Source organism: Sturnus vulgaris, chromosome 2 (assembly GCF_052056855.1).
Source record: "Sturnus vulgaris isolate bStuVul1 chromosome 2, bStuVul1.hap1, whole genome shotgun sequence".
Taxonomy (NCBI): Eukaryota; Metazoa; Chordata; class Aves; order Passeriformes; family Sturnidae; genus Sturnus; species Sturnus vulgaris.
Genome location: NC_142244.1, coordinates 47,089,024 through 47,114,572, shown reverse-complemented (window position 1 = coordinate 47,114,572; position 25,549 = coordinate 47,089,024). Strand labels below are relative to the sequence as shown.

At 41.3% G+C, this 25,549-nt stretch overlaps 1 protein-coding gene and 1 long non-coding RNA gene across 13 annotated transcripts in view; one reads left to right on the top strand and one right to left on the bottom strand.

Annotated features, from left to right (window-relative positions):
- Positions 1–25,549, bottom strand: part of C2H11orf87 (chromosome 2 C11orf87 homolog) — a 166,855-nt gene that overhangs the window by 23,770 nt on the left and 117,536 nt on the right. For 5 of the 12 annotated variants that reach the window (XR_015801364.1, XR_015801354.1, XR_015801357.1 and 2 more), the window contains 2 exons: positions 24,041–25,409; positions 11,990–12,151 (listed from right to left, as the gene is read on the bottom strand). The exons of 1 other annotated variant lie outside the window; for it this stretch is intronic. The gene's annotated coding sequence lies outside the window, so the exon portion shown is untranslated. Of the gene's footprint in view, positions 1–870; positions 7,128–11,989; positions 12,152–12,493; positions 22,330–24,040; positions 25,410–25,549 lie in introns of those variants that run through there. 6 more of the 12 variants (XR_015801358.1, XR_015801360.1, XR_015801359.1 and 3 more) reach the window with 4 other exon arrangements.
- Positions 5,577–25,549, top strand: part of LOC148224763 (uncharacterized) — a 45,839-nt gene continuing 25,866 nt past the window's right edge. Inside the window, exon 1 of the long non-coding RNA XR_015801370.1 lies at positions 5,577–5,914. This is a non-coding gene — a long non-coding RNA (uncharacterized LOC148224763). The remainder of the gene's footprint in view (positions 5,915–25,549) is intronic.

Genomic DNA, 25,549 nt, shown 5'->3' with positions numbered 1-25,549 from the left:
AGAGGGTTCCGGGAGCTCCAAAATTACTAATAATTTATTAATTTTGGAGTTGATAGTAGATAAAAAATTAAACATGCTAAGTAAGAGTACGTACTGTGATTTCTGCTGCAGAAGACAAAGTCTTTCAGCTTATTATACTATGGGGCATTATTTGTAAGGCCAGAGAAGTAACTATTCTTCTTTAAACGTCTCTAGGAAAGATTGCAGTTGGAAAGCTGTATATACTCCTAAGCACTTGACTACATGAAGATATTGATAAAATTTGAGAGATTCCAACTATGAGCAAAGGAAATGATAAAATGTCTGATAAAAAGAATAGGGGACAAATCCTCTTCAGAAAGATGGAAAGAGCTAGATATGAACAGAAAAGAAAGCTGATGAGAAATTCTATGACAGAAGAAAAAAAAATTGTAGCAAACAAGCCAAAAGTCATAAGAAAAAAGAATTCTTAATAAAATAAATGTGCAAAATGGCCATAATTTTTTTACATGAAGTACAAAACACAAAGTGATGAATCAGAACAAAGCTACCAAAGAGAGAGGACATTTTCCCAATCTGTATGTCTTCAGTTTCCTCAGTTATGTCCTGAAGCTTCTCACCTTTTCTTCCTGACCTAGGACCATAATTGGCAAATACTTATATAAGCAAGTACCTTTATGCTTAAGAGGTTTTCAAATCAGTTCAAAAATTTTTGTGCACGTTGATCCTCAACCCAATTGATCCTCTCAGGATTGACAGAGACACTTGCTCTTCATTGCTGGCATGCTGCCAAAATCAGCCCTGTTCCAGCATCACTCTGGCAAAACCATACCAATGTCAACATGAACACACAGAGCAGCAAAACTGGGATATCAAATAATATCTGGGAGGCTGTTCTGAAGAAAGGCATATGTATAGAAAAGAGAGGAGGTTGAAGGAAAAGGAGCATAGATGGTCACCAGTCTGCTTAATTGAAAGAAGATGTAGTAAGTTAAGTTAGAGGGAGCAGAGGCCAGCATAGGCAGCACACCCTCACTATATGTGGGGTAAAAAAAAAATATGTAGTTCTAATCTGCCTTTATCATTCTAAGCCCCTGAATATGCTGAGGGTACTTTGACTTTAGTGAGGGTTGGAGTCCACATAACAACAAAAAAGTCCTTGAAAATGGAGCATGTATGTGGCATTTTACATCAAGAATGAATACAGTGAGTCTGGTTGATTGCAACAGGAACTTTCACAAACACACATTCACAAATAGTGTGGTTTATTGGAACAACAGATTATAGATTCTTTTAGATTGCCAGTGATAAATTCACTAGACCTGCAAAATATAAAACATATAGCACTATGTACATCTGTTCCAGGTATACTCTGATACAATCAAAGGTGCAAATCTTACCAAAGAGGTGCTCCTGCTTTGGGGAGAAGAGATAAACAAGCCTGCTGACTTGTTTGCAAGGTGATCATATTCTCATCCTCTACCATGGAGGATTTCAAATGCCAATTTATACATTTATAAGAGGATGTGGGAATATAGTCAAATATGCTGTTACTACCATCATAAATGGGGTCTGCATGCAGGGCAGCCAATTTATATGTAAATGAAGAATATAGACAGTAAGAAAGAGAGAGATTACAGAGATTTGTGCAGGAATGGAATAGGACCCTGACACCTTAGCATAACTCTCTCCCACATAGCTGATTGCAGTGATAGAGGTCACCCAGCCTCTGCCCAATAACCCATCAAACCCTCAGCATATCTTCATGCCCATGGAAATCCCTTAGCCATGCATGCTGTGGCACAGCTCACAGAAATCCCTCACTAGATATGTCATGGCATAGCTCACGACTGTAGGTCTCATTCTGCAGAAGTCACAGGACCACGGGATAGCTCAGACTGGGAGTGACCTCAAGAGCCACTGGTTTGGCCTTCTGCTTACAGCAGGTCAACACTGTGATCTGTGATCCTCCAGCTGGGTCTGGAGAACCTCCAAAGACTGCATAATCTGCACATCTGACTGTCCTCATAGGAAATATTTTTCTCCTTACAGCCAAGCTGAAACTCTGCTGTTTCAGCTTCTCCTTGTTTCTTACCCTCCCTCCCTGCAGGGCTGTAAAAATCCCACCTCCATTCCCTCAAGGAGCTCTCCATAGGCATTGGGGGCTGCTGCTAGGTGCCCCCAAAGTATTGCTGCTCCAGGCTTAACAAGCCCAGACTCTCCAACACCCTGGGGTCCTCACCTGAGCTCATTTATTTATCAATGTCCTTCTTCCATAGGGGGGAACACTAAACTGGGTGCAGTAATCAGGTGTGGTCTAATGAGTGCTGAGTAGGATTGCTTTGGTATTTTCCTTGTTGCCAAACTCCAGGTAAAGATGAGTTATTCCTCAATCACTCTCTAAACCCAAAAGTCTATCCAGACTACAAACCACCTGACCTTCTCCCATTCCTACTGTAATATCCCATCTTGAATACAAGAATATGATGGAAAAAAACCCTTGAATGCCTTGCTAAACTCAGTGAAAATAATACCTGCTGCTCTGCAGTTGACCTGCAACACAGTCATGGGTGGAAATCAGGCTGGCCAGGCATGACTGACCCTTGTTAAATCCATGCTGACTGCTAGCAGTCACTTTCTTCTCCTTCCTGCACCCAGAAATGTGTTCTGAGAGGACTCATTGCATGACATTTCCAGGGACCAAAAAGAATCAGAATGGCCTGCACTTTCCTGGTTGTCCTCTGGCCTCTTCTGAAGGTGTTGTTTTGAAGAAGTTTCTGAACAAATGAGAAGGAAGACCTTATTCAGGCCTCTAAATCTACACCTAGTGTTAAAAAAAATTTCCCAAATTATCTTTATTCGCCATCATACCCAGAGATGTCTCATACCCATTTAACAGTGCTGGAGATTTTGTTCAGTTTTGAACACAATTTTATGGTATCACAATGAATTCCAGTTTATGTGAAAAAGCATTTAATCTTCCAACTCCATCAGGTGTTGTGAGAGAAGATGAGAGTGCTTGGTACACCGTGTAAAGTTCCCCATATAAAATTTGTTAATCTGGGAAATTATAGCAAAAATCTATTTCTCTGTTTGATGCAAGTCCATATTTTTAGACAGATGATAAGGCTGTTCTTTAGAAGCTGTCAGCTTCAGCTTTTTAACATCTTCTTTGTGGGTAGATTTATTATAGTCCTTTAATCACAGACAGAGAACATCAAAAGGTTTACAGAAGTTCATGAGTCTCCATGCCCAAACTGCAAGGCATCTGAGACTAATTTACAACTTCACACAGAAAAAAAAATGCAAATGTCAAGTGCAGCTCCTCATACACAGCTAGAAAGAAAATAAAAACCCAGTAAAATCATGCAATTTATTCTGGAACAAATTATCTTGGAATTCCTGGAGAGCCTATTGAAATACATGTGACTCCATGCACAAGTCCTCAGCAACCCAAATGAAAGAACTTTCATTGGCATTACAGGGCTGGTCAGGATGTTATAAACACTGTAAACAATGTTATAAACACTGCAATGCCATCCCTTTTACACATCAATCAGTCATAAAAGGGAACATCTGTGTACATCCTGTGGAAGCCAAAGAGAGATGAAGGCCTTCCCTATACCTCAGGATTCGGGCTTTGAACAGCAGCCAGCAGCTGCAAGTAAATACTTTATTAAACAGCTACTGTTAGATGCAAAATACATGTTGCTCAATTGAGACCCACGGGTGGGTGAGGAGCAAAGATTGAAATTAGGATGATTAAACTGAGAAAAAGTGCTGTACTTGTGGCACCATAAAAATTACAGTAGCAGTTAACTTATCTGAAGCGACTAATAAATTATTAGGGTCCTGAAAAAAAGACTCTAAGGTAGAGGCTGATACTACAGTCTATTTCTTGCAATAATTTTTAGTATTTATTAGTTCCAGTCTGCAAACTGCTTGGAAAAAAAAAAGTATTATTAATTTCATCCGTTTTCTGCCATCTAACTGAACATGGATTCAGATAGTTGATTTTACAGTATATTTAAATTTTTTAGGTTAAGGTATGAGTAATAAAATAAGGCTATACGTACAACTTTGCCAAACAGCAACAAGAGTTCATACCCAAAAGTCTGTGTGATTAATTTAAGAAATAACTTTTCAGAAAAGATCAAATACTGCTTCTAGTCACTCCATAAGCTATTCTATGGCTCCACTATGTTGCTACTTAGTCATATTTATCTCTACTCAATCTCATACTTTTATATATGTATTATTTGTCAGTGAAAAGCTTAAAAATTTATTTACGATAATTTTACTCTTTTTAGGTGAATAAATAGTGTTGGGTTAAAACTGAAAATATATTATGACTATACAATCAGTTTTCTCCTCTGCTGAGGCAACCAAACAAAGGCTCATGTAAAACAAACAAAAAAAATCTACTGAAGAGTTAGTTTGCCCTATAAAAATGAACCAAGCTCTCTCTACTGTTACTATTTTGTCTTGTTCAGCAGGCTGTTATTTTCTGAAATAATATTCATTTGTGAGACAGGAGAGAATTTCTTCTGCTTGCTTTCATCCTCAAAATGCTGGCTGCTGACGGAGGCTTTGCTTGAAACCTCAGAATGGTTTGTCACTTAGACAGGCATCTCTGTTTTCCCTGATGGAAGCTCTGGTCAGCTCAGTTGAACTGCATACTTAACTTTTAGACACCTTGAATTGCATTTGTGAGGATGTAAGAAATTCTACCTACAGACAGGAAGCATAATTCATAAGAAGCGTGAGGTGTCATTAACAAAACGCTAAAATGCCACAGTAACAAATATAATCTGTGGCTGAGATCTTACAAATGCCTCTGAAAGTGCATAACCTAATCCCTGGGACCCGTTCTACACATGCCAGGAGAAGTAACTCCATGAGCAGAGGTAGGAGTGGAAGTGATTGCTGGGGTATTTGAGGCACATGTAGTCAACAGCAGGACATTTTTTAGCATTTGCCCTTTGCATCAGCGAGACGTTGGTATGACAAAATGGTTTAAAAGTATAAAACTTAATTTTATAGTATCAAGACCAGGCAATCCAAATTGGAAAAGAAAAGATGAACTCAAGTTTCAGTTTTATATGCAAGATATTCTCTTCCAGTTAACCAAATGGCAAAGAGTATGCCACCATGTGATTAATAGCTAAATATAATATGCTGCTGCATAAACAACCACTGTAAATATAGCTATCTTCACAGCAGGAGAAGCCTGAGCACATATAACAGCAGGCGAGCTGGCAGCCAGAGAGATTACAGTATTTCATTTTCAGGCATGAGTCTCAGTTGGAGTGGCTGTGGTCAGCAAGAAACTGTTTCTAATATGTTTGGCTGGACCTTGAAGTTAATCTATTGACTGCTGCCAGATTTACTGGGAAGGCTTTAATGGTCCATTGATTTTAATGGACTCTTAATCAACATGGCAAATTATAAATAGTAAGGCCACCAGCAAAAGAGAAACAGGAGAGCACAGGCAGCACTGGTTTGATGTAGGCAGCAGTGATTGGAGAGGTATCTCAGTTATATGTACAATATTACTATTCTCTCTCCATATCCTCTGAGCATACAGCAACCATAAAACCAAAATATCATACAGTTGCCTGCAGTAGCAATGTTCAGCCCCCCTGCCCACATCAGAAATAAAACTTTTTCATGGATTCAGGTTGGCCAGAAAATTATATGCTAAAAAATGGAGTTACAAACCACTGTCTTAAAAATATAAAAGTAGATCACAGAAGAAAGCAAGTTCAAGCTTGTCTGCTCAGACTGCTCTGTTTTTCATCCACACAGGAGGAAAACAGCTGGCCAACTCCTCCAAAGTTAAGCCTATCATTTACACCAGTCTCCAGGCTTTGTCCTGAGCTAATTCCTTCCTCAGAAGAAATCATACTGCCTATCTTCAACACCTCATCTCCAGGTAAATGTACTTTTTCCTGAGGTAAGACCCCCAGATGCTTGAGCCCCTTTGGCTTTTGAATAGAATCATAGAGTCCCTTAGATTTAAAATCAACTTTAAGATCCCTTAAGTTTAACTTTTACCCCACCACTATTCAGTTCACCACTAAACCATGTCCCCAAGGGCCACATCCACATGTCTTTTAAACACCTCTGAAGAGGAATTAGAAAACTTGGGCGTGTGGACCTAGTGCACTGTATCTCCACAGTAAACTCTGACAGCAAGAAAATAAAGGTAAACCCAGGCATGTGGCTAATTTCAACTCCTCATCACATTCACAACTATGTCAGTGTAACATGCTATTCCTGTAGAAGAAGATCAACTTTGTAGTGCTGGAACATTGTCCAGAGGGGCAATACAGTATAATTGCAAATGAGAAATAGTTGCAGCATTGTAAAAGCCATATGCACTTTGTTTCTTATATGCATATTGGTTTTCATGTTCCAGAAAGATAAATTTAGCCTGGTACATGTCCAGGTTATACACCTAGGAGAAGCAAGAAATGTAGAAATGATCATACAAGAGATGACTGGAAAAAACAGGAAAGTAGAGACTGAGAAGAGAAACAGTTCTGATTGATAGGTAACATCAGGGGGTATTTGTGTACCAAGAAAGAAGCTGCAGGGCAGTTTGAGCAGAAGAATAAATGAGTACAGCCATGAATAGATTTCAGAAAAAAACTGAACTCTTTGCATTAATAAAAATTATGTCCTCGCAACAGTGTTTCAACAGGAACAATGTAAGCAAAAACCAAAGCTACTTTTAAGATGCAACTCAGTATTTTAAGAAAATGATTGTATAATGTGTTGGCATGTGATGTCAAGGGATGGAGCCTGATAAATCCCAAAGTTCCTTCCCATCCTGCATCGCCTGTAACCAGCATGCTGTGAGACTGGTTTGACAGTGCAAAAAGGTTACAGGTGTCTTTCATAATCCTTCTTAGACAGAGCCAGGTTACATGATGCAAAGAACAGGGACGATGAGTCCTCCAGGAGCAAGATGTCCTTGGGAAAGCTGGAGAAACTTCTAAGTTATTTTTTTCAGTTAAAGGCAGGTCTCCCAAGTATCCATGTTTTTTGAAAGCTGATACATGATGAGATTAAATCCAGTAGTTATAAATTGCAGTAAATAGTGTTCAGCTGGAGGTAGAAGCAAAGGCAGTCATTTTGGGAAGCTGGTGAACAAAACACAATACACACTTAGACCAAGGAAGCCATTTTTTAGGATGCCAATGGACAAAACTAGAAAGTTGTACATGTAGGGTCATAAAACTTCTCAGTATCCTTAGTGCAGTTTACAAAACCACAAGCTTCACAACATTTGAAAGCCTGTGGGAACAAGCTGTCCCCTAGATCCTAGCTCCTGTGGACTGCCACTGTTGGATGGGTAGGAAGAGGAGACAAAAATGCTACTCTTAAAGTGTGCTTCATTTTTTAGTGGTGACCGGGACTCAAAAATGTATATAAAGCTTAAGAAGATTTTGAAAACAGGGAAAATGTTCTCAAAACTAAGAGGAGTCCTGTTTTCTCTGAAAGACTTTACACTTTCCTACACAGTGCTCTTTTTCCATAGGAATTCCAAGGAAGTCTGCAAGTGCAGAGCCAGTGAATAAAATGAATGAATGAGTAGTCAGAATAAAATGTTGCGAATGGATGGTAGCTCATCAGACAGACGAAGAGGCAGACAGATTTACTCAGGTCAGTGTTTGCCGTGTCCAGGGCGTGGCAGGCTCCCAAGCCACCTGCTGTCACCTGGGAGTGGGGTTTGACACAACACTTCTGACAGCAACTTCGATAAACAGCCCTTGGGGCTTTTACAGCTGAACCAAACTCTGACACTCTCGAAGATCTCAGTTTACAAAACAAACTTGTGTAAGTGTTTAATTCATCAAAAACCACAGTGGGTTGTGGCAGCTGCTTTACAATCCTAAGGGGCCCTGGAGCAGACCTTTTGGCAGCTCTGCATCCCAGCACTCGCTATCCAGCAGTCTGTCTCCTGTGGCATCTAAGTGGAAGTGACAGTCTGTCATGACCTAGAGGACAGCCAGCCACCCTCCCAGTCACAGAGGAAGTGAAGAACATCATTCTTGAATATGAGGGCTTCAGAAATGCAAAAGTCCTTGAGATTCAGGGTGTTATTTATAAGACTCCAGTGAGTGAGAGCCCCACAGACTTCAGCTGGGAACTGGGATTGCGATGGGAGCTCTGCTCCTCTAAGAACAGTGGCTGCTAAACTTGGGCTGGGCTCAGCACAGAGCTAAGCATCTTCTAAGCTCTTCCAGACTGGGGTTAGAGTGACCAGCTGGTACAGCCAGGGGAAATCCCTGTGCTTTCAGATGTAAGCCATTTGGTCGGATCTTGCACTTAATACTTTGCCTAATTCCTTCCAGGTGTTCCAGTCCCTTTGCACCATGGGACCAGTCTGGGCTGATGAGGCAGCCTGGGCTGCCTTACAAGAGAGTCTCAGGATTATAAGTCAATGACAAAAACGATTTTCACTGAGCCACAGGTTCAAATTTCAGGGTTCTTCCCTGCAGAGAGCAGAGTATAAGCATGAGTTTATAAATGCAGTGACTCTGCTGTCTAAAGAATGCATCCAGAAACCCTCTGTTTGCTGCCTGAAGGCACTGTCCTGGATGTTTTGTGAGGGTTAGGAGGAGCTGGCTGCTTTTTCTGACTAGCAAGGGGACAGACAGATCCTGGTATTGCCATATCAGTGTTCATTTCAGTCCCAACGAAACTGGAAACTTCCCACAGCTTCCTAATAAAAACTACTATGTGGGTAAAATAAATATATTTTATTAGGCAGATCAATACAGTTTTTCGAAGCCTGAGTAGCTCATTTAATAAAAGGATGCAACCTCTAGCTTCAAGTCTTACAATACTTTTAATGGGCCTTATAAACATTTAATGCAGTATACAAATTGAATCTGTGGGGTCTTTAACCTTGCACAGCCTGGAGTGTGGACTTAACCACAGCTATTTCTCCACTCTAGAGTGGTCTTAGAAAATTGAATAAAGTTTCAAAAAAGTTTATTTGGTCCTCACAAGGTAGTAAAATATGTAGAGGATATTATAACAGCATAAATAATGAAAATTGTGACCAGGTGTAAAGGATGACAGACACAAATAACAGGCAACATATTGTAGAGCATCAGTCAAATTATGTATGAGTTGTAGGTGATGGGTCCATCCCTAACAGGAGAAATAACAGTGGTTCAAATATCACCCATAACATCACTCCCTAGAATCATAATATAATCTTAGGAAGGTTCGATTTTCGCTTTAAATTCAACACAAGATATATCCTTCAGCAATCCCTGAATTTATCCAGGGCCTATTCCCCATTTGTAAGAAACTCAGATAATTTTTTATGAAAAGTGAAAGATCTCTTAAGAAACATGAGAGAGACATAGCTGAAGCTCTGATTCTTGTCTGCAATTCCACGTGACATTTGTCACAGAGAACAGCTCCGTGAACTGCATTCATTTGGGGTCTCTAGATTTTGAGTCCTGGAAGAGACCAGATTTTCCAGTTTGTTTACTAATATTTGGTATCATCGTTTTTGATAATTGTTACTGTTCCACAGTAATTAGTTTTCCTTTTGCAATTTTTGTACGTGAGGAAGAAAAAACGATTTGTAAATAGCATTAAACTTCAAAGTCATAATTGGCAGAAGGGGAAGAGCATTGGCTTTTTGATATTTTTTAAAGGTTTGAATTTCAAGTTGATAGCATAACTTCAAATTAATGAGACAAAGTAAGAGGTGGAAAACAAGCAAATGCACTAGGTGGAAGTTAGGTTGGCACTGTTGACAATTAACTAACGATTATTAATTCCCCTGATACTCATTGTAATAATGATAATTATGATTTAGTAATTTTGTTTCATAGTGGAGGCTGTTAACCTTTGATTTCCAGGGCTCTTCCTTGCAACTTCCATTAATTATTGTCTACGTTCTCTCTAATTTTTCTATTGAAACTAAAAACATTAACAGTCTTTAAATTCTGCTGCAGAACTCTTTTTCAATTGACTTTCAAACTAATTAGAATTGAAGTATTTCTGCTGCCTGTCTGCCCCATCACCACACCTCTCAACATTTGAGTTTTGTTGAAAGAAACTTCTTCATTTTTCTACCTTGACTTGCAGAAATGCTTTTTCTCTTTGCTGACTCCAGGAACAAACATTTTCCAGCACAGATCCTTACCTTTGTACATGGCTCCATTCAGTCTCATATTTTCTTGAGTCCAGCATCTAAGCTACTGATTCATTTCCTGGCCCTTTCTGCTGAGACCCATTTGCTGCCACTTCATCCACACCCATCTGCTCCATCCCCCAGCTCCTTGCACAAGTAACCTTCCTCATTCAGTTCTCCTAATAAAGTCAAGGAAAACCACTGAGTTGGAGATCTAGGCCATCATCACAAATTATGAGTAATCTACATAATGAAGATGTAGGAAGAATAAGCTTGATACTAATAATTTGATAAAATAGATAAAACAGTTTTCTTTCTAAAATCTAGAAATGGCTACCTCTTATGAAGCTCATACCCATTCTGACATACACTTATTCTGGACAATTAATACCTTGCATTAATTTCCAGATGTTTTCTGATTCCAGAAAAATTCCCCCAGAGTCCTCATATTGCTAATAGTGATAGAGCCTGGGAAAGCTTCAGTGATCTCTGTTATAGTGACTCCAGACTTTCAAAGTCTGTTGAGTCCATTTTAGGGAATTTTAAAATGTAGTTTAAAACAAAAAATCTACATCTTCCAGAGGCTGAAGGAAATCTATGATTCATACTAATATCTCACTAGATCTGTACATTTTGCTTCCTCCTCCAGCAAGTGCTGGATTAAATTGTCTCACTCTTCTGGTTGTTGCCTGTCTGGTACAAAAACCTTCACTGCAGCTCAGCTCCCCATGAACCTTGGCAATTACAATGAAGCACCCAGTGCCACCCTGACCACTGGGAGACAAAGGCAAATTATTCTGGGAAATTCCTTTTGGAAGGCTGACTTGTCCTGGTTGCTTCCCACCGTTGCAGCTGTGGCTAGTGAGCCTGTGGAGAGTGGTGAGGCAGCAGAGCAGACAGTGGCTGAGATGCAAACTGCTTTGGGGCTGCCAACAAAACTCCTTTGCAGAGCTCCTATGCATTGATTTTAGTCACTTAATCAGATTTTCCTTGTTCTTTACTGGCACATCAGCTGTCCATGGCTTCAGTGCCCTTCCACAAGGAGGCCCAAGGACTAAACCTGTGATAATGCAAGCACATAAATATATTTGCATACCACATGGTGACTTTAGCAGAAAATAAGTTTTTCCAGTTTTGTGTAGATGAAAAGAGCAATTATTGATGCAACAGTACTGTGGCAGTGTTTGCAGAAGCTTTTGCATCCAACTGCTACTTCACCATTGGAAACAAATCCACAAACCACAGTTTGTACCTACTTGCAATCAGAGTCCCTTTCATCTGTTAATACCTAAAGCAAAAAATAAAGAATTGAAAAAAAAAGCTTTTTGCCAGTATCATATCTCTGAGGCTTCAGGTTTCCTTCTTCATTATGTCCCTGAAGTGCCTGGGGACACAGGAGCATTCTGCAAATACTGGGAAATTCTGAGGGGCACTGCCTTACCCTGCCTAACAGCAGATACACAGTCAGAGGTAAGTACACAGCAGAGAGAGGGAGGAATATGAAACACATTCCTGGATGTCCATTTGGCTGCTCTAGCCACTCAAACCCCCTTGCCAGAATGTAGGTGCAGAGCTGGGCTGCCGGGAAGGGACTCAGGAGCTGGAATAGCTGAGGATAAGGTGGAGCCCAACAGAATTGTAATGAGTATCATGGGAATGCAGGTCTAAAACAAACAAAGACATTTCTTCCTTCAGTGCCTTCTAGATTTTCCATGACACAGGCCCGAGAAATTTGTACTTGTAGAGGAAACTCACCAAGATTTCCAATGATGGTAAATTCTCACCCCTAAAAAGGGTGATTTAATCAAAACAAACATCACCTTTTTTGAGGCAAAATATTACCTTTCAGGCCACTGAGACAACCGAGGTGCTGACTTTGCCTTCAAAGCTCAGGAAAACAAGTATGTCAGATGCCCATGCTCCAGAGCCCCTGGTTCACTACACAGAGAAGCACTTCGACGCTGGGATTTTGCTGAAGGATTTGATGCTGGGAGGCAGCCTGACCTTTTGTAAAATAATGAAAAGAGAATGAGATGCTCCTGTTAGATATAGGGATAATAACTACCCCATGGCATGCCCAGAAGGAACTGAAATTATAGGTCAGGTGGATCATTGTTAATAGAGGACTCATGGCAAGAAGGGGGCTCTCAGGTTTGTTAGAAGGAGAGAAACAACAATTACTCATCAAACATTAAGAACTATGGGGAACAGGAGAGGAACAGCTATGTTTGTTATCTGGAGAAATTCAGAAAAGAAGTGGGAAAAGAGGGGTGAAATATTAATATAAGATGGATGTGCAAAAAGGGCTTTCTCTTGTGGGAATGGGAGTGAAGAATTTGTTAATACCTTCCAGTGCAGTTCATCTGTTTTTCTTGTTATTCTCCGTGAAAATAAAAACGTACCAGATGGATATGGTTAACCAAATCCCTTGAGGAAAAAGGTTTTAATATCCTTCCTTTGCTTCTCTTCAACTTTATCAATGCTAAGGAGGGGATGGGACCAAAACAAATTCACAGAATCATTCATCAACAATGGGGAAGTCGAATCCCTGTGCAAAGGTTTCACTGGCAAAAGAACAAATACATGTTACATGCCAATGGCAGCCTGTTGTTTGGAATTCCTGCATATTAATTCTCCTGCCTGATATTTTATGGTGCAAATATGGCAATAGGAGAGTGGCATCCTCATGGTGCAATATGATATCAACGTGCCATAAATAGCAGCAAGGCAATGTCTGAAAGCAATTAAGGGCTACTGTATATGACCCAGCCAGTGCATTTAAGATGATTTGAAATATTCTAGTTTGGCTGCCACAGATATGAATAAGGGTTTGTCTATTTAAATTCCCAGGAAGTTCATCTGAATTTACTTCTCAGTGGAAGTAGCATAACCCCCTGCATGCAGGATTATAGCTGCCTTTGATGATACAATTTACTTCACTCCCAAAGGAGCAGTGGATCAAAAATTCTTATTAAGGACAGGTTGTCTGTCTAAGATTAACACGGATCTTCATTTCCTGTTCCTGTGGAGCTGTGGCACCCAGGAGTGACTGGATAACAGGTGGAAGTCTCATCCTTTGGTTTTTGTTTCTTGTGGTCTCCGGGTAAAATGACAGATCTTGGGTTTGAATGAATTTGCTGGCATACAGTGCTTCTTCTAGGGTGACTTGAGTTTCATGGAGAATAGGTTTTGGGGAAATTCAAATGTGTTCTCTGGTGGTCACATGTCCAGGGCTTGCTCTGATATGGGCAAGCAAAGGATGTCCCCCAACTCAGGCATCTGGAAGCAGAAGTGTGTTTGTTCCCTGGTTAGACATTTAGTGCTCAACAGCTGCTGTGGGGCTATTCTACCTGTCCCTGTACAGGCTGAAAAATCCCAAGCACTTTGGACGAATGTGGAAGGAGGGAGATCCCTGTGAAAGATGAAGATTTCTCACGTTTTTGAAGTTATTCTTCCAAACATAAATATTACTGTTTAGCTGCCTGTACAACAGAGGCATTGGTCTTTGCTGGAGTATTAATTAATTCATATCGTATTAAATGTAGAACTTATTTATTTATTTTCTGTAAGTAGGTGTTTTATCTGTGGGAAATTATGACAGGCACTGAATCCATCTGACCTTTACCAGGAGGAATATGTTACTGCAGCTGTTCACACGGGGAGGAGCTTCAGCAATGTCATTGATTTTACTCTCTGTAACAACACCTCGCTTGCTCTCTTAGACCAAACACCTGCCCTGCTAATGTGGAATCGCTCATGTCTCAGCTGCTTCATTAATCACACTGATGTTTGGGTATTTTGCATTTCTAATCAAGCCCCTACCTGCCATATCAATACCCAATTGATTGATTATGTTTACAGACCTAGTGAATGCTTTGCAAGAATACTGATAAACTTTTCACTTAAAAAGCAAGACTACATTATCTTTATTTAAGAAAAAGATAAAACCCAGATTCTCAGTATTAGAAATAAACAGAACACAAACCATTTAATTTCACTGAATTATCTCTGTGCTGATTCCCATCATTTCTGTTTGAGTTAGGCAAACTTCAGAAAGGCATTTGGACACATGGGGAGATGCAGAATAAACCATTTTCTTCTGTATTTTGCTTCAATAGTTTATAACCTCCCTAAAATATATTTGCACCTAATTTCTCCTGTAAATTTGTCTAGCCTTGCTTTGAATCATTATTTCTTGTTATGCCATTGTCCATAATTATAAAGTGAATTAAAGAACACTTCTATTCCCAGTTAATATTCCTTTTGAGGTCACCTAAAACTTTTTTTTTCCTGAGCTAAAGTGATGGTGCTCTTTACATCTCTCATGGAATTTTATTTCCTCTAGTCTCCACAATTTATTACTTTATTTTTGCACTTTCAGCAGCATTTCATTGTTCTTTAATATAAGTATGCTAGAATGTAACATTAGCCTACATAATGTTACATTCTGGTATACTTATATTATGTAATCCTATTCTAGCCAATTTTGTACATAAAGGTAAAAGCCATCTTTGCATCCCTAATCATCACTTACCTCTTTATACTGTCAATAATGTTTTTATCCTTTCTATCACAAAATGCTGAGCAGTTTATGCATTCTGACTTCCCTGAATGCTTTCTAGAATTACTTGCCAGAACTTCCAACCCCTATCTGGGTGCCAAAAACCAATTCTCTTTTGGCCCAAGCAAATATTGCAGGCTGTACTCAGACACACAAGACACAAATGCCACCTGCATACATGTTAGGTCTTCCAGGTAAATATAAATGTAGCTGTGTCAGTTCACAGCCAGCACAGGAATGGAAAGGTAAGAGCATTGCAATGACTTTCTTGCTCACATGGAGATAACTCTTCTTGATTTCAAAAAAGCCTAAAATCTTGTATGGACACTACCATCTAGAAACCTGACTCCCTTGCAAGGTCTTCTTTATTTATGCAGAAAACACACCTGGATACATTCAGATCTTCATACTGGTGTCTGAAGAAGAAAAAGAAATCACTGATGCATAAAAAAAGCTTTTATGTGAAATACTTTGCAGCTTTCCCCATCCTTTGCATGGAGAGCACCCAAGTCCCTGTGTTACTGACTCACCAGTGGGAGGCCACCCTCTAGTCCTTCAGATAAAGTTATTCTGAGCTTTGTAAAGGAATAAGGGATTTGCTAATCCAATATCTCATGATTTAGCTGAGGACATGGCACTTGCTTGTACAGGGAGAGAACTGGGGTCTAGTCCCTGCTCTGAGGGCAATACACACATTAGACTGGAAGGGATTTATTAAAGTGATAAACTGCTTCTTAGTCCAGAAATCCTAACAAGCAAAAGGTTTACCCCAAACTGATCCCTGGACTGTGCTTAGATTAATTTATGACAACAAAGTTTCTGCTGTGTGCGGTATCCACTCAGTCTAAATAAGTAACAATCAAAATGTTTTGAAATGTAGCTTTACCTAGGCTGGAATTATTTACCATAAATACTTTGCACTGAGTTTTGATTAAGTTTTCTTAAGGTCTGATTGATTTTGGCACATACATTTCATTGTCTATCTACAGGACTGTGTCAAGGAGGCAATTATATGAGCTAAAGAACAATTTTTCTGGTAATAATTTGGTTACACACTGTATCACTTTTCTCCACTGTAGTCCTGCTTTTCCCAAATGTTTTATCTCCAGCAGCAGCCTCAAAGTTTTTTTTTTGTCTGTGCACTGGGTGGTAGTTAATGATGACCTCTAACGAGCCTGCTGAATTACACCAATCAAGAAATACATTTACTGGGGCTTTCCATGGATGCAGCTATATTGGTGTACTGAATATATACCCTCAAAAAACCCCACTGGCTTCCTAACTGCTCCGTGCTAGTGATTAGACAAGATTAACATTTCATGGGAACTGTGTCAGCACGAATGTGAATGTGGTAAAATTGAGCACAGTGATAATACTTTGTGGTGAACAAGTTTTCAATCAATGATTCAAAATTATAGCATGTTATCTTCCCTCAGCTAAATTTGCAGAGGCTGCAGATAAAATGTTGACTTTATTTTCCATATTTGACTGGAGATTATGTATTTTCCTGTACTGACAGCTCAGAATTCTCATTAAAGATTAGTCCTATTCACATCACTTTCATAGAAAATACTGACAAAAGTATTTTAAAAGTATACTCCAAGTCAATTTTTTGTATCTCCAAACACAGGCAAAGGATATGGCATTCCACTTTTCCCATTGCTACTGTTTTGGGGTGGTGATAGGGATGGGCAGTGCAGAGGAGTGGTCATGGTTATCAGGGGACAACATGCCTGCCTGTGCCTGCTTGTGAAAAGGATGGTAGAATCATGACTTCAGCCTTTCCCTCCACAAACCAGTCATGTCCCTCAAACCCTCAAATCTTGGTCTCAGTGGCACCACGGTCCTAAACTTCCCTGACTTCTTGTGATCCTCTCTTCAAACAACAAAGCCCATAGTGCTGTGAAGCACGGGACACCAGATGGATGAAGTTGCCTCATTCAAAGGGAAAATGATGTGGGGAAAGTGATGAGGCCTCTGCAATCCTACCCTGTGTGCAGGCAGCAGGGGGAAAACTGGGGCCATGGAAAACAGGGGTGCTTAGAATAATTACTTTTGTCAAAAGACAAAAGAACAAACTTTGCAAAACCTCACAAGTGTGTGGTTTTGGGGAAGTTTGTTGAAATCCTAGAACTGAGCAGTGGCTTGTTGCAAACCTCTAGAGCCTTCTGGGGATGTCCCCAACTCTTTCAATGATCTGTTAAATCCTCTCCTGCATCACAGCAAAAGCTCAAAGGTTGCCATTTTGTTGCAAATGGACACTCCTTAAAATAAGGTAAAGAGCTTTTATTAATGACAGCTGCGTGCACAAACATTAGAATCAGATGCACAGAACAACTAAAGCACTGTGCTCCCCACAGCACAGCAAACAGAATCAGCCAACAGTGGTAAGAATTCCCCAACTGACATTCCCAATCTTATGGGTTCCTTGAAGACTCATGGGAAGCGAGTGAGTGAGTGAGTGAGTGAGTGAGTGTGTGACTGTGTGAGTGAGTGAGTGAGTGAGTGAGTGAGTGAGTGAGTGAGTGAGTGAGTGAGTGAGTCCTGGCTGCTGCTGTCAGAGTAAGAATGGCCAGACAAACTTTTTTATCAGAAAACTCCAGCTATTCTTCATCTTAAGGTGCTCTTGTCTCCAGCTGGCAGCTCATGAGGGAGTCCCACAACATGTTTGACAAGGTTTAGAGTCTTAGACAGCTTCAGGCCCAGTGCACACTGGAGGGAAAAAACTCAAAGACAAAGCAATTGTTGCAGAAAGGTGCACAGGAAGAGGCTGAAAACTCAGGACAGAATACACAGGACACAACACATGTCTCCTCCCACTATAAAGAGGATGCCAATAAACTGGAGTGAGCCCAGAGTAGCTGCTGGGGCTGGAGCATGTGTCCTGTGAGGAGATGTTGGAAAACTCCCACAAGGGAAGTGGACTTGTTTTACTGGAGCAAAGATGGATTTAGGTGACCTAGCAGCAGCCCAAAGTGCCTGTAGGAAAGTCACTGAGGATGCCTTCGAAGTGGGACTGGAAGAAAGATGCAACAGACATAAAAGTTGAGATATAATACTTTCAGCCTGGGCATAAGAACACACCCCTTGTCCATGAGAACAACTGGTCAGGGGACAGAGAGGTTTTACAATCTCTGACTTTTGAGACTTTCAAGACTGAGCTGTATGAACCACTCAACAGCCTGGTCTGAACTCAGAGCTGACCTGTGAGCAGGAGATTGGACATGTGAGGTCCCTCCCAGCCTGAGTTATTCTGTGATTTTATTAGCAAACTATTCCCTCCCCGTCAGTGGATAACATTGCCCTACTCTTACTAGATATGGCCACCAGTGATGGCAATTTAACTAATCAGTAAAAGTAGTCCCAAATAAATACAAAGGAATTAGAAGAGAGGTGAAGCAAATGAGACTCCTATGTAAAGACAATCTTTCATCCCCACACTGAACCTGTAGATATGAAAAGAGCCAAAAAACACTGCATATTAATGGTAAAAATTCTCAAGCAGGCTGGTCCAACACTGGAGCACACTTCTCAGAGAAATTGTGGTCTTCACTCTTGAAGATACAGATTGGCTGTATGTGCTCTGATCTGACTTTGAAGGTGCATCTCATTTCAAACCTGGCCTTTTTTTGGATGTGGTGTTAAGAGCAAATGGCCTCCTGAAACCCTGTGCAACATAAAACATGAGAAGAGAGCTGAGATCTAGGCAGGAGAGATGGAGAGCACTGAGGAGATCCAGCTGAAGCCTGATTAAGTGTGGAAAGTTTTAACAAGACCCCTGACAGTCTCTTACTCCTTCTCCATTGGTTCTTCTCCCCTCAAGAGGGCAGAGCTCACCTTGCCGAGACAAGAGATGGGGTGGGGGGCTGAGAACATTAACAACCTTTTCAGTTACAAGTCCAGCATTTGAAGATCTTACGGTGAGAAAATTAGATCCTTGGCGATGTCACTTAGAGCAAAAAGATGCAGTTTCTTCCTTGAGAACCACCCTTTCTGGAGACATTTGATATCATTTGGTACTATTGGTTTTGTCTCTGGTGGCAAGGCATCAGCTGAAGATGTGATTTCTATGACATATATCAGAGAGGAGAACCTCATCTAAATCAGATGTGGCTCAGCTTTTCCAGCTGATGTGGCTGAATGCAACCCACAGGAATTCAGCAGTACATCCATCTTACATCTGCCTGCAAAAATGCCTGATAACCTGGGATCTCCCTCCTTGCTTTTGCTGGAAACACCTTGTTCAAATGATTTCAGAGATCTGCCAGAGAGTGCAGCTGAAAAATGCTTGATGCTCATTTTGTGTGAATAGAGATGACTGAAATAATATCAAGAGCAGCAGAGGCTGCTGTTTCTGAAGTGAACGCTGAGGATAGTTCAGGTCACCTACGGGAAGTGGTGGTGCTGGAGGATGTGAAGATAGAGGTGTCACATGTCCCCAGCTCCCCTTCTGCAAGCAGTGATTGGTGCCACTGACAACTGCAGCATCTGCTGCTGGAAAGGCTGGAAGCACCTACAAAATCTTAAGGCCCTTTTATGATGGAATTTTATGGGAAGTACTCCCTGGCACTCATCTCAGCCAGCTCCAGCTGACACCAAGCCAAGCGAGGCACTGCTCTGCAGCTCTGTGTGCAGGTAAGGGAAACTCCACAATCTGGAGACTTGCTGTGCCTTCACTAATGTCACAAAGATTTCTGATATAGCTATAAAGCATAAGTAAAACCCATAAATAAGCAATCTGTGACAGAAATGAAGCATTTTAACTGATGTGTGGGGATCTGATTTTTGTTTCTTAAGATTATCTGCCTTTGAACATTGGCTACGGTTCTGCTTTTCATCCCACCTGGGCAGGAATATCTACAAAACCTGAAAAATACCTTGCTTTCATTTTTTGGATCTAGCCATAAGTTCAGATAAAAAATACCTGCTACAGGATGCAGTGCCCTGTGTCGTGGTAGAGGATTGCTATGGAAGAGTAAAGTGAACCATAACTTCTGGTAATGCAATGCATTGGACTCAGGAGTTGACAGGACTGCTACTAGAAATAAATTAAGCTTTTGGCACATGACAAGAACATGGGCTCTTGTCTCTGAGGCTCAGGATGTTTCCTCCCTCTTGGGGCAGACTCCATTTCTCTGTGATGCTCCTACTGCAATGTGCTGATTACAGTGACCTTCTTCAGGATTTATTACAGCTCTAGATGGCACAAGGAAAGCTAAATAATAATGACAGATTCATGCCCCCAGGGAGCATCTAGTATAAGGAAATCACACTAAAAGAGATGGCAAGGCACAAAAGATATAGGAAGAAGAACAAAATATCCAGAGAAGAAGATGCTTCCATCCAGCTTTATTCTTGTTGTCTCTGCCCCTTGTTGCTGTCAGAATCAGGGACAGCATCTCTGATGATGAGTTGGTAGAAGCCAAAGTGATGTAGCCCTAAGCCAGAGGTCTGAGCTCCTGCTGCTAGGGCACATGGCAACATGCAGACGTGTCAGTGTTCCTGGTGGAGATGCAGGCAGAGTATTGTCACAGATGGATGAGTGTCTGTTGCTGGTGTGACAGATGAGCAATGGATCTAATTATATAACTGGAAGAGGAGAGCTATCTTGCACTCTTCTGTGATCTAGAAAAGTCATTGCAAAGCTGCTGTGCAGTACAAAGAGTAGTGTAACATTAGCTGCTCTACAGCACTGCAATACATCACACAATCTACCCATTTCGTGGCCACCCTAATATATGTCACTGCCTTTACTTGCCAGTCCATCATTTGAAAAAGGGACAGAAGGTGTAAAAAGCCTCAGTCACATAACTGCACTGAGAGTGTAAGTTTCACACAAGTCATGGAGAGAGCAGTGGACTGTAGCAAAGGCTTATATTCACTTTCTGTTGACTGCTCACCTGCTATTCATAAAAGAGCATGGAAAAACAATTCCAGCTACATGTCCCAATGCATTTATGTTCCTGTAATCATTCTATTTTATCTTGATTATAACATGTAGAGCAGTGAGAGAAGGAGAGAGGCAGCAGAAAGGAAGAAGTATAGCTATACAATAGTTACCTATATGATATATACTGAGGCACATGGAAAATTACGTGATTGGTGACAGTCAATATGGTTTGATCAAGAGCAGGGTGCCTGACAAATTTGGTGGCCTTCTACAATGGGATTGTAGGTGGCCTTCTACATTGGTGGATGAGGGAAGAGCACTGCTAGGTATTTGACAACATCCTGCACAATATTCTTGTCTCTAATCTGCAGAAACATGAATTTGCAGACAGACCAGTTGGTGGATAGGGAATTAACTGGACACTGAAATAGCTGCAGTCAACAACTCAATGTCCAAGTGTTGGACAGCGTGAATGGCATTCCTCAGGGGCTGGTGTTGTGACTGGTGCTGTTTAACAGCTTTGTCAGAGACATGGGCAGTGGCATTGAGGGCACCCTCAGCAAGTTTGCCAGTGACACCAAGCTGTGTAGTCTGATTGACATGCTGGAGGGAGGGGATGCCATCCAGAGAGACCTTGACAGGTCTGAGAGGTGGCAATTCACAAAACACAATACACAGTGGAGTGATGGGCATGCAGAACTATGCACTCTCCTAGTGTTCACTGTGTATGAAAAAGCTGCTAATGAAATTGAATTATCCAATACAGTCTGCTAACTATGTTACCCTTGGGCTGCAGAGGCGTTTGAGGTTTTGCAAACCTACAGTTTTTTCTTTCATAAAAAATGGCTATATGAAACAGGCCGAAAACAGATTATATTTGTAATCCTCATAAAAAGTGTTTTAAAGAAACTATCTAAAGATATTAAAAGAGAGAATTTTTACTGACGCCTTCTTTAGCTTAGCTAACAGTCTTCCTGCAGCTTCAGTAGTGTATTTACATACTCTAGGACATATGGCACTGCATTGTTAGTCAGTGCTTAATGACCTTCTGAATGACCTGAATGACTTTTATATTTCCACCTGAATTCCCCAAGCATAACCCTGCCATTTGGTGCTGGGTGTAAACAGATCATACGAGAGGTATGTCAAGGAGTAGTTATGTAAAGATATGGATGTGGCTGCACAGATCAAAACCAGCCTCCAGCATGGAGGGGTGCCTAGGGTGGTGGGAATGTGTCTGGCACCCCTAGCTGTGGTAGGCATTGCAGGGTCACACAGAGTTTACACCAATTCAGTGTAGTCATCCAATGTGATAATTCACATTGCTGAGTCCAAGAAAGCAAGAAATTAATCGCTGCAGACTTCTTGAGGCTCTTGCTGCTGTTCTGTTGTTTGAACTGTCTGTACGGGTGTATTTTCATATGTCAGATATGTCAGCAGGGCAAAACAGAGACATAAATACAGCCTACTTGTGGAGTGTATAAGATATCTGTCATTGGTCACATTTTCTTTTTTTTCCCAGATCTCACACTTCTTTCTTCCTCCATCTGCAGATAACAGTTTTTAGAAGGCTGAAGCCCTTGGACTGCTGGTGTGATCAGGAAGGAATCATGTCTCACTAGTGATTTTTACTGGAGTTTTCGATAATTACTACCTGCAGCATCTCCTCAAGTCTGTTGGCCTTTTGTGCCCTGCAGAATTTTTGAGAAAAAATCTTGGTAAAAGTTTTGGAAACAGGACTCTAGGCAAAATTGAATGTACAAATAGGCTTCTAAAATCTTCATCTATATTTTACACACTTTGACAACTCTCAGGTCTTTAATCTTGGGCTAGTACAGTTCCTTATGTGCTAGATACCTCACAAATGCAGAAAAAAACCCAGATATTCTTTCTATTCTTTCTATTTGCCACCCAGGCACATAGATTTTAAGGATACACCTTTGAAATTGGTGCACAGACTGGAACAATGTTAAAGTAACCAGTGCAAATCTGGTGGTACCTACATACCTCAGTAGACAACTGCCTTGGTTGAAAGCTATTCACTTCTAATAGACTTTCTCTGATTATACTTGCTACAAATCTTGCCTTGAAATGAATCTAACTTGTGCGTGATGGCTGGGATTTAAGAGGAGCCTAGGCATATTATTTTCCAAAATCCCGTTACATTTTAATAACATTTCTACTTCTAATGGGCTGTGGTCTCTTGAAAATCTCCTCTTGAATTCCCAGTTTCCAGTGGTGTCTCTAAGTCAGTGCTATCACTAAATCAACTCTATCGTGATTCTTTCCAGAAAGTTGATTGTTAATTTTTATTTTCGTTAGCAGCTCCACTCCTGCACTTCAGTGGTTTAGGACTTTCCTCTTGCTCGACTTGTTTTTGCACTTCACGTTGTTTTATCATACTTGCTAAGGATATCTCTGAATATAGAGTGACACTCATATCTGACACCATGAACAGGAAAATTGATGGGTCACAGCAGCTCCAATTCCTCACCTGCTTTGGCAATGGAGAAATATCCAGCTAGGAATAGCCATGTACTTTATAGTCAGCTTTTCCCATTCCTATCACCCTGAGTTACAGGTATTTTCTAAACTGCACATTTGCAAATGTGCAAAAAAAAAATCTTGAAGCTTTAAATTATAAAAGGATAGTCAAGACATACTCTCCATCAGCCATCACCAGAACTGTCCCTCTACCTGGCCTCTTTAAATCAGCCTGAATCCTATTTCCCTTCGGTCACCACCCCTAGGATGGGATGGAGGAGGATGCTGCAAAGTCCCATAAGGTTATTGTATCTCACGAGCACTTCATGGAGTAATATTACCAAGGTAAAAAATCTTATACCTCCTTTTCATTCCCCTGATATCTCTGCTGGCCATCCAGGAAAGCTGTTTACAGACGTTTTGAGCCAACAGACTATGAATGGTCAGCCTGTAATGCACAGGCTGTCTAGCACTACATAGCCAGACTGTGTAAAAAGTGAAAGCCCAGTGTGGGAGTGGGGGGAGCTGGAGCAGCTGCTGTGCGTGGGGAACACCCCTTGCCAATAAATTCACTGGTACTTTTCAGGATTTAATACCTGGGAGATAGAGGGTGGGGCTAAGTGGCTCCTACTGCAGAGGGGGAGTGAGGTTGGACTTCACATAGGACAGCAGATCTGTCCATGTCTTTGAAAACAAATGATACCTGTGAGAATTTAGCTGGGGTTAAAATCCTCTCTAATTATGTAGTCATCATCAACCTCTTCCAGGGAATCCATTTTCTCTTTAGAATTTAATTGTCTTTAGCAGTTGTTCCTATCTAACTGTTAGAGTATTTGCATGCAATCGTGCTTTTAAATAATATGATAAAATATACGGGAAGCTGAGGTTCTGTTGTGTTTGCAGCATCTGTGGTGAATACACATACAGATACATGCTTGCTGAATAAATTCAGAAATACCTCAGAGGCACTGTCACAGTAGGAGAGACTGGTTTCCTGAGAAACACTCTGCTGAGCACTTCTCACTGGAATGTTCAACTTATGATCCTTGGCTCAGGGCTCTGCTCAAAATTGTGTGGCCTCTCATTTACAACAACTCTGTTCATATTTCAGCATTTCTTTTGCTTTAAATGCTTTGCAAGATGTGAGGAGCCCTTGCCCTCTGATGGACTGTAAGGGACAGCTTTGGAAGGATGTGTGACCTGGTCCCAGGGGTTATCCTTTTGGCCATTAGCGTCCACAGGCTGTGCTAGGGCAGGACTCTGTTACACCTGCACACACGGGGCCACCTCTGTGGGGGTAAGCCTCACTGCCAGAGGAACATGGTTTGTGCCATTTCACAAGTAATGCAGATTTTAAACGCACAGTGTCATGGAGTGGTCTCTGTGTCCAGAACCCTTCCTAGGCTCAAGGACTGCCCCTGAGTCCTGCTAAGTCCTGAGGACTGGCATGGCAGTGGTGTCCTTCTGCTTTTGCTGCTTGAGCCCACATGTCAGGGCACAAAGGTGCTTGTCCAGGCTGATGCTGTCCCAAGGGACTGACTGGTGAGGTGGCCTTCTGCACATCCAGGCAGACGGGGGGGCTGGAGCCAGCCACACTCCAATGGGCAGTTGTGCAGTTGCACCAAACTGCTGGCACTGGCTCCACACCACACTCCATCCCACCACTGAAGAATTTATTGTGACAGCTCTATGCTACCAAATTAAATTAGTATTTTTCACATCTAGGACGTCACACTTCTTGAAGGTGGGGAGATTAATAAGTGACTCGTTCACAAGGACTCATCCATCGTGTCCCACCTTCCCACCTCCCACCTTCTCCCTGTGGGACTGAGGGAAAGCCCATTGTGCCAGATTGGGAGGCTGGGGACAATCACCATCAGGAGAGCCAGCAACCAGCTCATAATGGCACAAGAATGGACCAGGCACTCAATCTTCCAATTAAGGACATAAGTAGAGCCCTACACTTCCAGCCTACTACTTTCAAACATTTTGCTGGCTGGCTGACTCTCACGGCTGAGAGCAGACTCAGGATGGCAAATTCTGATTGGAGCCATCTTCAGTGTGTACTGAAGAAGTCTCAAAATGGTGAAGGGTGACCAGAGTCATGCTTGTAGAAATGTCACTTCAGTGCAGAGCTGTTAGAAAGCACAATGGTTTCTGTCTGGTGGGGAGCTGCATGGTGTGCTCGCAGTGTACAATGAGCTGCATTGACTTGGCAGTGGCCTTCCTGCTCCTCTCCCTTACTGTGATACCTTCCTGCAGCAAGGGAACATTCTCCAGGTACATGTTTGAAAGAGTTCTTTGCATTTCTCCACACGTGTTCAGTCCTGCAGTGGGGATAATAAAAAGCGAGTAGAAAATTAACATGATTGTATATATTTTGTTAAAAACAAACAGCAAGATGTAAAAACCAGCTTTCACACACAGATTTAACTCAGACTCTGTGGACTTGAAAGATGTTGAAAGA